Genomic DNA, 15,504 nt, shown 5'->3' with positions numbered 1-15,504 from the left:
TTCGCCCCGTCAGGTGACTGCTCGACCAGTCGGGTTGTGTCCATAATTGTCAAATGGCTGTGTGCAGATTTTGTTTGGCTCATGAGTGTGGCTGCACATTCAGCAGCACTTTCCACTTGAATTGCTATAGCTATTGCCTTAGATAGAGTCAGATCATCTGGCTGTAACAGCAGGGTTTCTCTAATTTTGTTGTTATTAGTGTGTTCAATCAGCTGAGCACGGATCATCTCATCACGCAGCTCCCCGAATTTGCACGAGTTCGCTAGCCCTCTCAAATCAGTCACATACTGATGCACAGACTCAAGGGGAAGTTGGTGATGTCTGCGGAATATGAACCGAAGTAAAGTAATGAAGTAAAACACTCTGTGGAGCCGCAAAATCTTAATTTAGGAGAGTAACACAACGGTCATATGAGGCTTCGGTAGTGTCGCTTATTGCTCCGAGCACACGCTGTCCCTCCGCGCCAAGGCAATGTTGGAGAAGTGCTTTCTTCCGAGCTGGATCGCTCGGGAGAGCAAGGAAGGGCGGTGGCGGAGGTAGTAAAAAATCAGCCATCCTCGTCGCCAAAATGTACTGTCAAATGAATGCGACGACACAAGAAATGTAGCAAACATCAGGATGTTTAATGTTACTCTCAACTTCCTCAACACTCCCTGCTCTAGGCAGGACTAAACGATCACAACACAATCAGACATGCAGCGTGATTACTGAACAGTTTCTGTGATCAGAACAGTGCACTTCTTTATCCTACAGTGGACACATCAGTAGGCTCGTTTGAGATGAGCAAAATCTGTGCAGAACCGATCACCGGTGATCACTGCAAAATGCATGAGGGTTAGAAATGTGTCCAAGCCGAGGGCAGTTCGCCTTGCTGTCACGCTGACGAAATTCCAAAAATCTCTCGCAACAGCGAGTTGGCCGTGCAGTCGAACACAGTTGCTCTCCCCCAGTTGCGCTGACCAAAAGCACGATGGGAAACGACTTGCTGACGACACAGATTAATGCTCATTGCATGGTTCAAACAACTGTGATGTTGCATTCTCTTCTAAAATGTTTTATTTTTGATCTGATATCATGCGATTGTGTTTAAATTATGCATGAATATTCCCAAACACTATGACAGTGTGATCTCTGTGTGAGATATGTTATTGTTGTCATATTTCTGAAAAATACTAAAACACGTGTTTGTATTAACGTAAAAATGGATGATAAATGGATGATAAATCTTTTGAATGGAATTAAATAGCAAGTGTTTTGAGTGTTTTGTTCATCATATTTGTTTTCATATAAAAGCAACAGTCTGTGGTCATGAAGTTATTTTAAAGTCTGGTGCTGGTCCACCTGAAGGACATCCCTGGACCTTTACTGGACCCCCTGCAGTTTGCTTACCGAGCAAACAGGTCTGTGGATGATGCAGTCAGCATGGGACTGCATTATATCCTACAACATCTGGACAAACCAGGTACTTATGCGAGGATCCTGTTTGTGGACTTCAGCTCAGCCTTCAACACAATCATCCCACCTCTTGTCCAAATTAACCCAGCTCTCTGTTCCCACCTCCATCTGTCAGTGGATCACCAGCTTCCTTTGAGCTAGTGAGGCTGGGGAAATTCTCATCTAGCACCCGCACCATCACCCCAGGGATATGTTCTCAGCCTCTTACAGGACGGTGACAAGTCTGCTTACAGACAGGAGGTTAAAGAGCTGGCTGTCTGGTGTAATCTTAACAACCTGGAGCTGAACACGCTCAAAACAGTGGAGATGATTGTGGACTTCAGGAGAAACCCCCCTGCACTCCCCCCACTCACCATCATGAACAGCACTGTAGCAACAGTGAAGTCATTCAGATTCCTGGGCACCACCATCTCTCAGGTCCTGGAGTGGGAGTTCCACATAGACTCCATTTTCAAAAAGGCCCAGCAGAGGCTGTACTTCCTTCGCCAGCTGAGGAAGTTCAACTTGCCACAGGAGCTGCTGACACAGTTATACTCTGCAGTCACTGAATCTGTCTTCTGCACTTCTATAACTGTCTGGTTCAGCTCAGTTACCAAAACTGACCTCAGAAGACTACATCGGATAGTCCACACTGCTGAGCAAATCACTGGTACAACCCTCCCCACTCTCCAGGAACTGTACTCATTCAGAGTGAGTAAAACAGCTGGCAAAATCATTCTGGACCCGACCTGGAGCTGAACACGCTCAAAACAGTGGAGATGATTGTGGACTTCAGGAGAAACCCCCCTGCACTCCCCCCACTCACCATCATGAACAGCACTGTAGCAACAGTGAAGTCATTCAGATTCCTGGGCACCACCATCTCTCAGGTCCTGGAGTGGGAGTTCCACATAGACTCCATTTTCAAAAAGGCCCAGCAGAGGCTGTACTTCCTTCGCCAGCTGAGGAAGTTCAACTTGCCACAGGAGCTGCTGACACAGTTATACTCTGCAGTCACGGAATCTGTCTTCTGCACTTCTATAACTGTCTGGTTCAGCTCAGTTACCAAAACTGACCTCAGAAGACTACATCGGATAGTCCACACTGCTGAGCAAATCACTGGTACAACCCTCCCCACTCTCCAGGAACTGTACTCATTCAGAGTGAGTAAAACAGCTGGCAAAATCATTCTGGACCCCTCACACCCAGGCCACTTCCTCTTTGAACTGTTGCCATCTGTCGATGCTACAGAGCACTGAGCATCAGAACAGCCAGGCATAAGAACAGTTTCTTCCCTCAGGCAATCCATTTTATGAACAATGAACTTTACAATAAAATAAACAACACTATTTATACATTTATTTATTTAACACACCATACTTCTTATTTACATTTCCTTGCATTTGTACATAACAGACCTGTACACACAAATACCTATTGCCTATGTCTAAATGTCTATTTTATATATTGTGTTTTTCTTCAAAAACTCTTTGTATATTGCCTGTTACTTATTCTATTTTTATTATCTGTGTCTTGTCACTGTCATTCTGTTTGTGTTGTGGAAGCTTCTATCACCATAACAAATTCCTCATTATGTGTAAACATATCTTGCAATAAAGCTCTTTCAGAGTCTGATTCTGACTCTGAAATACGCATGTATACACATGCTAGCAATTATTTTGTCAAATAGTAAGGCATCTGCTATTGTATAGCACTATATTCCTGCTGCCTGTTTGTGTGTGCCTGGATTACAGCTCTTCTAAGATGTTCACTTACACTTTGAAGGTCTTCCCATCTTTGCTTGTACTTTTTTAACGGATGCAATGGTTGCTCTCATAGGAGCTTAGAGGCATAATCATGGTACAATTAAGATAATTTCAGAACGACAGCTGGTGGGTATAGAAGTAATTTTCACACCTCCTAATCGAGGAAAGCTGTCAGATTAAGATAGAGAGGTGATTTGAGGGAAATTGTCTTGGCCGAGTCTTTGGAGTGAGACCCAGGTGGCCGCAGGTATCTGCTCGTCCGTGTCTACTGCTGCCCAGGAGGAAATTTTGTTTTGATTTGCCACACTGGAAAGATCATGGGAGAGCAAGACTTCCTTCACACGTCTGTTGGGATTTGGCCATTTATTACCAGCGTCTTCTGCCCGCCACTACAGCTGGGCTAGACCGAAAGCTTCTTCAGCCCCTCACTGGTTTTGTTTTCCTTGTTGAGTGGATCCTCCCTTATATATAGGATATATAGGTGATTTTTTAAAACATTGTTTTATTTTTTATCAATATTTATGTGTATTTTTATATTTGTAGAATATACAATTATTTATTAGAACTGTGTTCTGACCGTTAGCACAGAGCATGTTTGGTGTTGCTATTTAATGTCAACTAGATGGCAGTGTTACCAATACTTCGTCGAGATAGGGGAGACCAGGGCTAGTGTCATTTTTTTTAATCTACAGTGAATATATCAAGGGAATGTGTTTTTGAAAGTATGCAGATGCATATCATGAAGTTTTAACTACAAAAAGCTTCTGAAAAAGATACAGCTCATTTACCACAATGTGGGGCAAGTTGTCACACAGGGAACCTGCTGTTTATTGACACTAATTTGAGAAAAATACACATTTCTTTGATATCTAGAACATCCAACAGAAAGTCCACCTTCCACAAATTTGTATTTACTAAACATTATTATATTTTTAATTAGGAAAAAACGAATGAATTGAAAGCATACAGAAAGTATTATTAACATGCTGACAGAAAAAAGCAATTAAATACAATTATTAATATATAAAACAGTACTGTGTTATACAATACTCTGTTTATGAAATTCAAGTTATAGTTCAAGTTATAATTTAGCTTCATTAAATAGTTTACCAATACCTTAATGTGTGCTAGTGGGAGAAAAAGATCTTGTTTGGAGGACAGAATTTACACAAATTATTCTAATTTAAGCCAGTTAACCAGCCAGTGACAACTAACTACTTCCCACTCTATATTTTTTTTTTATCATTTGTCTGCTCATTAGTACAGATAGTATTTGATAACAGTTTGTATGCTTCAAAATCCTAATGCATTTCATTTTAGTTTGACACATAGAGCAACAGTGAAGGAATAAAGGTTATTAACTTGACATATATCTTGTTATTGTAACAGTCTTCATGAAGAGAGAATATTGCAGGTCAGAAAACACTTATTTAGCAGGTTTCTCTGTCAGAGCAGTGCCTAATGACAGCTGACTGTATGTTTTCAGGAAATGATGACAAATCATTAATTTCAGCAACAACCACACGTCGTGCGAGTGAATTGATCCACGTCAAACATGCCTGATCTCATTTACACAGAAGTATTTATACCAGATAAACTCCACATTCGAATCTAATTCAGTAAAAGGGTTTTGTGTAGTAGAATGCACTGTCCTAATTATGTGAATTGCTTTGAATGCCCAACAACAATGAAGACCGGCGACCATTAGCGGATGGTTTCTGACCACTCAGGAAAAGCATGATCCACACAGTCAATAACAAACACCGCCGTTACGTCTCCAATGTCTGAATGTACAGAGAGCAATCAAGGGAGAGAGAGACAACCTATTCAGAAGGAAGTCACTCCTCGGGGGCTGGAATGAAAATATGAAGTACTTTGACCGAGCTCTGGAAAAGGATTAATCATTTTAAATGCCACTGAAATTAAAAGGCCCCGAACAATAATTACTTTTGCTTGCTGTTGCCACCCACGGTTCCCATGACTTAACCTGTGGTCAAAAGGGGGCAGAAGGATGTGTACAACCAATCAGTGAACCAACGCCTAAGCTCTGTTCTTTTCTTCCTTGTGCACTCTGTTCTTTCCTTTCGCTTTTTTAATTGATATACCGGGTGCTTTTCATCAAAGTCCTCCTGGGTTCAACCTTTCAGAAACAAAACTTGACAGTGATATTTCAATCGAAATCATGCCAGAGGTAACAGCTAGCTCTAATCCAGTGTTTTCTTTTAATTACTGTCATTTGCTTTCGGTTGTAGAGAGTGAGTCTTTTCAGATTAGTGGTCAACCGCTTTATTTTTATTTTATTTTACTTTTTTTTTTTTAGAGGTATTATTGTACATTTAGTATCCTCCCAATCCTGAATATGTGGATACACCACCACACTCTAAAAGAGTAAAATTGTACATTGTAGCGAATTGGAGGCTAATTTGTATGACCTAATTTCCATTTAGACATTTTTTTTTGTACAATCTGCTTGCTTAGGTTTAGGGTGGATCTTCATGCTTACAATTTAATATCTTTTTTCCTAAAAATCATGGTTGTGTCCCAAATTGCATACTTTCCTACTAAATAGTAGGTGAAAACAGTATGTAAAAAGAGTAGTATGTCCGAATTCACAGTAGTCATAAAACAGCAGGCGAAAAGTTCCCGTATTACCTATTTCTATTGAGATTTGGAAGTGTGCATTTGATGGACACTTTACTATACCATGAGGCCAAAGGACATGATTTGTAAGTGGCAATGAAGCAACACAACGGATGCTGGTAGGTCAGATAACACTGATAATATGACATGTAGTATGTCCGGATTACATTCATACTAGAAACATTCATACTATGTAAAACATACTTACAGTATTTGATGGTTAATTGTTTAGTGCAGGGGTCACCAGACCCTTAAGACATTTTGGCAAGTTCTGTCATGTTAATGATGAATTCATATGTTGTTGCTTTTTTTGTGTATATGTTGTATTGTAAGAGGTCAGTGTATTTGAGATGATTGTTTTTTTTCTTATCTGTGTGTGAGTGCGTGTTGTTAGGCAGTGAGTAATGTTTTTTTTTATTATTATTATTGCAAGTGCTTTGGTGCTGGGTTGTCTTGCTTCACTGAGCTGTGACACAAGGGTGCCATTCAGATCCAAATCATGTGATGAGACTGTAAACACTGTTGTCTTTGCATTGTACCTTTTCCTTCATGCTATTTCTGGGTGAAGAGGACTCAAACTGTTTTTCAGTGGGATACATACTTATACCACAATGTTGTTCTCACTAGGGGGCCTAAGCAAACTTCCATGGAGGCATTAAGATTACAGAATAAGCATAAAAAGCATTACATTCTTCTTGTATGATAATGTAGTCTACTGTACATATACCTAACTAATGCATAAAAACTTGTTTCTTAAACCAATTTGCTTGTGTTTAGGCTTTGCTAGTTAGCATTTTCACCACTGCTGGTTGAGAATTATTTTTTTTTTGGTTAACATTTCAAGATCATTACTACCTGCTGCCTAGCTTAACATCAATTGAATTTCACAATTCAGTGAAAATTATAAACTTTTTTTTTTTGCTTTAAACTGAATTTTCCACTTCAAAAACTTGTGTAACTAATTCAGTTGTGTTGTTGGACATTAGTAGTCAATCCACCAAAATAATTTGTGACATTGTGTCAGTTAAGCATATTATTTAAAAGTGAAATTGCAGTTGCAGACTCTCGGTAATGACCTCTCTGGGAAGTATACTGCCCAATGTCATGTCTCTTACCCATCATTTTTGCTAATGATTACTGTAAACCTAAAAGCAACCATGCTGCCTGTGTTCACTCTCTTGCTCAGAGATAGCACATATAAGAGGTGATTCCCCATAGTCTGGCTATGAGATCCATGGTAAACGGTTGTGAAATGGTGGGAGAAAAGGGGATTTGGTGAGACGGTCCAGCACAATGACATTGTCTGGACTACAGCCCTTCAACTCGCCTGACTTCAGTGAAAAGCCCCTTCAGTGTTTCCTGTCAAACAGAGCATTTTTTTCCTTTACTTCTACTTAAGTGTCTAGACAGTGGTTTTCTTGCTTCGCTGGTTCTCTTGGACAGGGGCCAAATCTTCTCTCTTGAAGGCGATAAGAAAGCCATGTTATCAGGGCCTCAGAAGGGAGAACCAAGCCCAAGCGCATGTCACTCAGGTGGGTTGTGTGATGATTTAAGGTTTCTTCCCTCCCTCTTTATGAGTGTGGCCTTGACCAGGTCTTCAGGAGACGGCATAGCCTGTGTCTTTTAATTTAAAGCCAGCATCTACGGCTCCAGTGATATGCATTGAGGACTGGCATTGCAATTTAATGAACCTAACGAAGACATTTTAAAAAGTATGGTTACACTTTACTTGAAGGGGTGTGCATAAGACTGACATGACACCTTCATAATCATGACATGACACATGTCATGAATATGAAGGTTTTTAATGCATGTTTATGACAACTGTCATTAAGTGTCATTCACTCGGTTATGTAATTTCTAATGCAAAGATGACATTGTTTTAGATGTCTTTGTTATGGGCTATGGTTAGGGGTAAGGGTAGGGGTAGGGTTAGGTCAAATAATGTCATATTTGCATTAAAAATGACATAACTGAGCGAATGACACTTAATGACAGTTGTCATAAACATGCATAAAACCTCCTTCATATTCATGACATGTGTCATGTCATGATTATGAAGGTGTCATGTCAGTCTTATGCACACCCCTTCAAGTAAAGTGTTACCAAAAGTATAAATAGGTTAGCTCTCCAAAAAGTAAAAATTCTGTCATCATTTACTCACCCTCATGTAATTCAAAACCCATAAGTTCCATTCGTTTTCTGAACAAAAATGAACACTTTTTAAATATTCTCTCATCATTGTTGTCTGTCCATTGGAAGTCCAAACAACTGAAACTTTTGCTTATATGATCAACAAATTAAAGTTTTTATTCATATGTAAACATAAAATATGATAAAGATGGAACTATGTTTGCTCTTTACACAAAATTAAACCTCAGTGGTTCTTGCGCATCAAATAAGCAATTTGTGCTTTCGTTTACCACATTTGTTTAGCTCTATGTGTGTTAATCAATGTTTATATGTTGAGGTAACATTTTCTGACTTTCTTCATGGAATGATGGGTATTGTGCACACATCCCAATTCTATTTTATAGATTTTATATTATTCTTATTTTTAAAGATTGAATGTAACATAAAACAATTGATTATTTTTCATTAAAATCCTTATAAATGCCAAAAATACTTAAATTTATGGGTCTTCTTGTTCGCTCGGGCAGCAATGTTGCTGCTGTAGCTGGCTGAGAAAATTCTCATACCCCTTCGTTTGAAGTGGGGTCAAACTAAATCTTTGTTTGAAGGACTATCTGTCCCTTCTCCATACCCCTCGTACCAAAAGAGAATCGAGGCACCACAGTGACGCACCAAAACAATCGGTCCAAGATCGCCTGAATGAGGTGGTCTCGGCTCAATTGAAAACGAACTCTGGAGCGGTTCGGTTGTAGTGAGAAAGCAATCCGATCTAACGGACCAATGAACTAGGCTATATCACAATGTATAATGGGAAATTACGCAAGTTCTGAGAAAAGCAGTAGCTTTGTTCTTTTGCTAATACTTTAAAATGAACTATGCGAGTGTCTATGGGCGAGCACGTCTTCGCCATTCAAAATCAAAGCACACTTTTTCATTTTATAATGCCGTCTTCTTCCTATAGTAGGGGCATTTTAAAAATGTTTTCCAGATGAATACTGAACTCCTGCTCAAAGTGATAAATTAATATAACAATGACAGCTACAAAAAACCTCAACAATAAGCCCGCGAAGCTGTTGTTGTGACGGATGACAGCCGTGACAGCGGTGAAATCCTGGAAAATAAACCATGGAACTTTGACCAATGAGAGAACAGTTTACTTGCGCGTGACTTGTATTAACAAATTTGGTCCATTTAGAAACATTGCCGTGTGAAAGCGAACCGCACCAAGAATAAAAAGCAACATTGTAATAATTTTAATCCCTGTTTCGGAACAAAGCAATCGATCTACAGGTGTGAAAGCACCCTTAGACAGCTGGCTTTTGGAAGTATCCAATCTGAAAACTACATATCAAAAATCTTTGCTCATGGACACCAATAACCAAACTAACGTCACTAATAATTGTTGAGCCACAGGGAAATTATGTTATAACAATGGTGACAGACGCACAGTCTAACTGGACCATACTAACCAGCCAAACCTTGACCCTTGGGCAGAATAGTCGCTAATCAAGAGCTCCCCCACCAATTTTTTTAGTAATGAATTTCTGTGGTACTTGATTAAAAATATATATGTATATATTTCCTGGTATGGTAACATATCTTTTGTGCAATGTACTTTGTGTCACATAGCTATAGATGCAATTTAAGGAAATGACCTGAACATCTCCAGTCATGGAACGTCTCGGTAACGTATGGTATCCCTTGTTCCCTGAAGGAGAGAACGGAGATGTCACGTCGGATGGCCGACGAATTGGGGATCTCGCCTAGAGAGACCAATCCACTTCGAGTGTAAACTAAACGAGCCAATGCACATTGGCATGCGATTATTGCATCCAGCTGCCGATGATCACAGCGTGAGTATAAGTAGGCAGCAGATGCAGCACATATTCAGGTTTTCGCTGAGGAGCCGAGCCGGTGACCTGGCCGCTCAGCGGTGGTACAGGTGTTGCGGCGACGGGACGTGCCGTCTCTGTTCCCTCCTTCAGGGAACGAGGGTTACCATACGTAACCGAGACATTCCCTTTCAGTCGGTCACTCTCGATGTCACCCGACGAATTAGGATCCGTACCAAAAGGCCACAGATACTGCCCCTTCCAGTGTCCTGTAGGAGCCTCCAGCGCCCCTACTTTTTGGCACAGGGAAGGGCTTACCACAAGAGGACCAGCTACTGCTGCTATGGCACTACCCACTCAGTAAGACTGGATAACACTGGGAAAACATACCCGTTCCACTTGGGACAGGGACGTTGCGGAAGCTCCATCCTTCCTGAAGGAGGTTTCGGAAGCAAATACACACCTGAACATTCCTTAGGTGCATATGGAAGATTGGAGGTGATTGTAGCCCTCTTGGAATGGCAGAAGTCTGCCGGGGAAACACAGGCTTTGAGGCCATACTGTGGATTATCTACATATGGAACCCAGCCCTCTACCGGTTCCCACGGATTCATTGAGAGAGGGCCTGGTGCCGGACGCTCCGCCACGTCTGGCTGCCGAGGGGATGGAGGAGCTCAACAGGGTCTACTATATGGACTCTCTGGAGCGGTTTTAGCAAGCCGAGCCGAAGCCGTGGCCACTCAGTGCTTCTACCCGTTTGAGGTGAGAACACAGGAGGATACCGGCTCCACATGAAGGCTATAGAATCTAACGAACGTATTGGGGGTCGCCCAGCCCGCAGCTCTATAGATATCTGCCAGCGAGGCGCCACGAGCCAGCGCCCAGGAGGATACAACACTTCTAGTTGAGTGAGCTCGCAACCTGAACAGGCAGGGCCAGTTTTCCCAGTTGACCCGAAGGCCCAACAGGCTGAGGTGTGAGAGCACCAAGTCCCTGTGTTCGCACAACAGATCCTGAGACTGAGCGAGTATGAGCCAGTCGTCGAGGTAGTTGAGAATGTGAATGCCCTGTTCTCTCAGGGGAACAAGGGCCGCCTCCGCAACTTTCGTGAAGACACGGGGTGACAGGGACAGCCCGAAGGGCAGGACCTTGTACTGATATGCCTGTCTTTCAAACTCAAACCGCAGGAATGGCCTGTGGTGTGGAAGGATCGACACATGGAAGTATGCGTCCTTCAGGTTGATTGCTGCGAACCAATCTTGGGGACGGATGAACCTGAAGATGCACTTCTGTGTGAGCATCTTGAACGGGAGCCTGTGAAGGGCCCGGTTCAAGACGCGCAGATCCAAGATGGTTCTCAACCCACCGCCTTTCTTGGGTACAATGAAGTAAGGGCTGTTAAACCCCGTCCTCATATCGGCTGGAGGGACCGGCTCTATCGCATCCTTCACCAGCAGAACTGCGATCACTGCACGCAAGACAGGGGCATCTGCTGCCTTCACTGAAGTAAAGTGGACACCCCTGAACTTGGGAGGGCGCCGGGCGAACTGAATCGCATAGCTGAGCCTGACGGTTCAAAGAAGCCATCGAGGCGGGCTGGGTAGCGCTAGCCATGCTCCCAGATGCTGTGCAAGTGGCACCAATGGAACTACAGGCGTACCCACAGTGGGGCAGTGAGGAAGAACAGAGGGACCCGGCCCGGGCATCTCATAGCCGGTCCGAGGGGGGGTCTGAGTGTGTGTAACCCTGACCTGCATTCGAGGAGAGGATGCGTGGGTAGTCCATTGGTTTGTCCTCCCGATCCGCCCACTGCTGCTCACTGGCGAGAGAGGAGGGTGAGTGTGATATGACACTGGATCATCCACAACCCCCTGTCCCCTCTGGGACCCAGAGATAGAGGAATTGCTCTTTTGTCGAGTATTTGGGTACCACCGACCGAGAGGTCAGTGGTGGAAAAAAAAAAAAAAAAGATTCTCCGCCCAGCCCTCCTCCGGGGGAGTGGTGCGTTCACCATCTCCCGAAGAGCAGGTCGCTCCATCTCTGGGTTGCCCGTCTCAGGGCCTCTTGCTCTTTCGCTTGCCACCAGGTTTGGCCGTGGCCTGGACGAGCGGGGCGGCTGCCCTGCGACCGGCTCCACGGCGCAGCTTTGCTGGAGGCCTGCTCTCCAGCCTGCTCTCTCGACAGCCCCACTGGTTTCGAAGTGCTGGCGGACGGAGGAGCCCTCGGAGGGGAATTCCTCACTGTCACCGTAAGACCAGTCCGACCAGTGACAGAAGTAGGGTGCCCCCGGCTGCAGCCAGAGGGAACCCTAGATCTAGGCAGTGGCACGGGCACTCCACCCCTTTGCAGGAAACAGAGTCTGGTCCGCAACTTCGACATGGTCATGCTCCCGCAATGGGAGCATGACTCGTCCACGAAAGCCGCCTCAGCGTGCTTAATGCCCAGACACGAGAGGCAGCGATCATGACCATCACCCGGCGCCAGGTAACGACCGCATCCAGAAACGCACGGATGGAAAGGCATCTTTAAAAATACGTTCCACCCGTGAATGCTCTTTTAGAAATGCTCTTTTAGTGTGCTGAAGCGCACAAGGGAGATGGCCGCCTGCAACACACACAGGGGGTAGTGCAGCCTGATGTGTGCAACCCACTCGAGACGGGTAAACCACCACCGCTGAAGTGCCGTACCGCCAGCACGAGAGCCCTCGAAGAGCGTGCTTGAACTTGAACTGTAGACTCGATAAGCAGAAGATCAGGAGCAGAACGATAGAATCGCAGATTCAAATAATATGTGACTGAGGTCACCCAGCGAGGTCTGAAGGTACCTGTATTCCCTTGACACAGGCTGCAAGGGTAATACATCACCCATTCATGCCATTCACGGCTTAATGTCCATCTTCGGCAGATATTGTGTGTATTGAAAAAGTCTGAGGTCCCTGAAGTAAAAATCAAACTGTGAATTGTGTGCCGTCCCTTGTTAGAAATCTATTGTGGCTTAATTCCCTAGCCAGGTAACACAATAATGCCCCCTTTCTTCTGGGCATAGTTGAGCCACAGTATTGGCTACTGGTCCTTAATTCCTCTCTATGCAAGGTAACTCTCCAGCTTCAAGTCATTCAGACTCCTTCCTCTCCATTTTGAAAGGACGGCCTGTGTTGTGAAACGAAAAAGATTCAATAGATGTGAATGATTTATTCAAGGGAAAGCATCAAGACTTTGGTATGAGAAGCAAAGCGCTATTCTTTCTTGAAGGACACACGTTCGTTTGCAGCAGCACAATGGGAGCATATTCTATGCCAGTTTCAATCTGTTCCCATTTTTTCCCCTTCATCTTTTTTCACACACAAATGAATTGATAAGAGGCAGTTTTAGCAGAGAAAAGTTTTGACCAAGAAATTTTATGCAACAAGTCAAATTAGATTGGCCAAAATTTCATTACCGTCACACAATAGAGTTATTTTCTGTTCCCAAGGTTATTCAAAGTATACCTGAGCAAGCTGGCAATTGTAAAGCATGTTTTCATGCTTGGAGTGTCAGAGGAAGCTGTCCGCTCTGCTGTAGGTTAAGGCTGCGATGGAAACTTTTCCATTTTTGCTCTTGTGCTTTTTTCATAATTAAGGTGAAATATATTTTTTATGTCTGTTCATTTATGACCGTTCAACTCAAGCATATCAAGGGATATTCATTACGTTTTGTAAATGTATTTGCATAGCATGTTGACGTTTCATCTCACCTCATCTTTAATCTTCTTCACTCTCTTGAAAAGCTCATTTTGCTGGCCGATTTCCTTCGCTTTGACCTTCTGGTGTAAATTATTTGGCTTGGTTTGTTCACAGTTTGAGATGCCCTGGGAGTAACATTGCAATCAGTATTTTCTACACATTTAGGCACCTGATAACTGAACAACAGATTCATTCTTCATGATCGTTTGACAACGTGATGGCTTGTGCATGTTAACAGCAAGAAAAAAAATCTGTTGGATAATTAAATTATACAAGCTATTGAAATTACCTACTTCCAACCTCAAAGTGTTCCAGTCCAAACACAACTTATCACCTCTACCTAAAAATGTCCAAATGAAACACCACTTTGGTCTCCATCTCTTTCTTTAGGGTTGACTGACCTGCACAAGTTGGATGTCGAATGTACCACAAGGGTACATATTACTACTCCAAGGTACTAATATGCACCTTTTATGGGTAAGGGATAAGGTACAATGATGTCCCTTTAACGGTATTGCCCCAGGGTCAAGTTGTTGTACCCTGTAAAGCAGGGGTTCACATCTCTTAGGATTAATAGAAAGTGAAGACATCTAAAATGTGCAGTGCTGAGGGTACTCCAGAACCATGCTTGGGAATTCAATTAAAGTTAATTTGTATAGCGCTTTTCACGATACAAATCGTTGCAAAGCAACTTTACAGAAAATTAAGTTTCTATAATAGTTAGTAGCTTATCAGTGGTGACTGTCAGTTAATGTACATTTGGCAGAAATGTACGGAAAAATCAATTAAAGACATAATCAAACAGACGATGAACAGCATTAACAGCAATTATTATATGATGCAATCAAACTTATAGCAAAATTTGGTAGTTCTGTATGTTGATTCAGGATTGGCATAATCTGACCGATAAATCAGTCCTCTGGGGGGTTGGCATCATCTCTTCTCAGGTGTTCTGGATCCAGACTGAAGCTTGTGTAAATCCTAGTTACCACAGGATGTCAAAAACAGAGAAACAAATAGACAATTAGCATAGCTGCGGTTCCAACCAAGCAAAATTGATTTGTTTAACCCAAGCTAAAGAATAATAATAATGTGCATTTGATCAGATATAACAGCAGTACAAGATTATGAGATGCATTATTTGAATGCTTGGCCAAAGAGATGTGTCTTTAATCTAGATTTAAACAGAGAGAGTGTTTGAGAAACCTGAACGTTATCAGGAAGGCTATTCCAGAGTTTGGGAGCCAAATGTGAAAAAGCTCAACCTGTCACAAAGCAAGGCAGGCAAACAACAGGTAAGTGCAAAACAGGATGGTTTATTGACTGGATATGCAGAGTAATGGAACGGGTGAGGTAAATGCAGGTAAGTGTCAACACAGTGAATGATTTTGGGGTTCTTATCTGAGTTCTGATGGTTTGTATCTTATGCAGGTTCGTTGGAGATCGTGGAAGATTGCGGGAGAAAGAGAAGGTAAGTCTTTCTAGATTCTGCATTTTGGACTACCTGTAGCTTGTTTATTGAAGATGCAGTACAACCATCTAGCAGTGCATTGCAATAGTCCAGTCTAGAGGTCATGAATGCATGAACTAGCTTTTCTGCGCCAGGTAACATGTTTCGTAGCTTGGCAATGTTTCTAAGATGGAAGAATGCTGTTTTTGTAACATGGGAAATATGATTTTCAAAAGACAAGTTGCTGTCTAATATAACACACAGATTTGTGACTGTACAAATTGATTACAAATTGTAATCCAAGAGATTCTGTGTACTGTTTTTTGGTCCAATAAGTAATATCTCTGTCTTATACGAATTTAATAGGAGAAAATTATTGGTCATCCAATCTTTTACATTTTTAACACACTCTGTTAGCTTAGATAATTTAGAAGTTTCATCTGGTCTTGTTCAGATATATAGTTGAGTATCATCAGCATAGCAGTGGAAACTAATCCCGTATTTTCTAATAATATTACTAAGGGGCAA

This window comes from Sinocyclocheilus grahami, unplaced genomic scaffold (assembly GCF_001515645.1).
Source record: "Sinocyclocheilus grahami isolate Dianchi unplaced genomic scaffold, SAMN03320097.WGS_v1.1 scaffold2226.1, whole genome shotgun sequence".
NCBI classification, from domain to species: domain Eukaryota; kingdom Metazoa; phylum Chordata; class Actinopteri; order Cypriniformes; family Cyprinidae; genus Sinocyclocheilus; species Sinocyclocheilus grahami.
Note: the sequence above shows the minus strand (reverse complement) of the source record.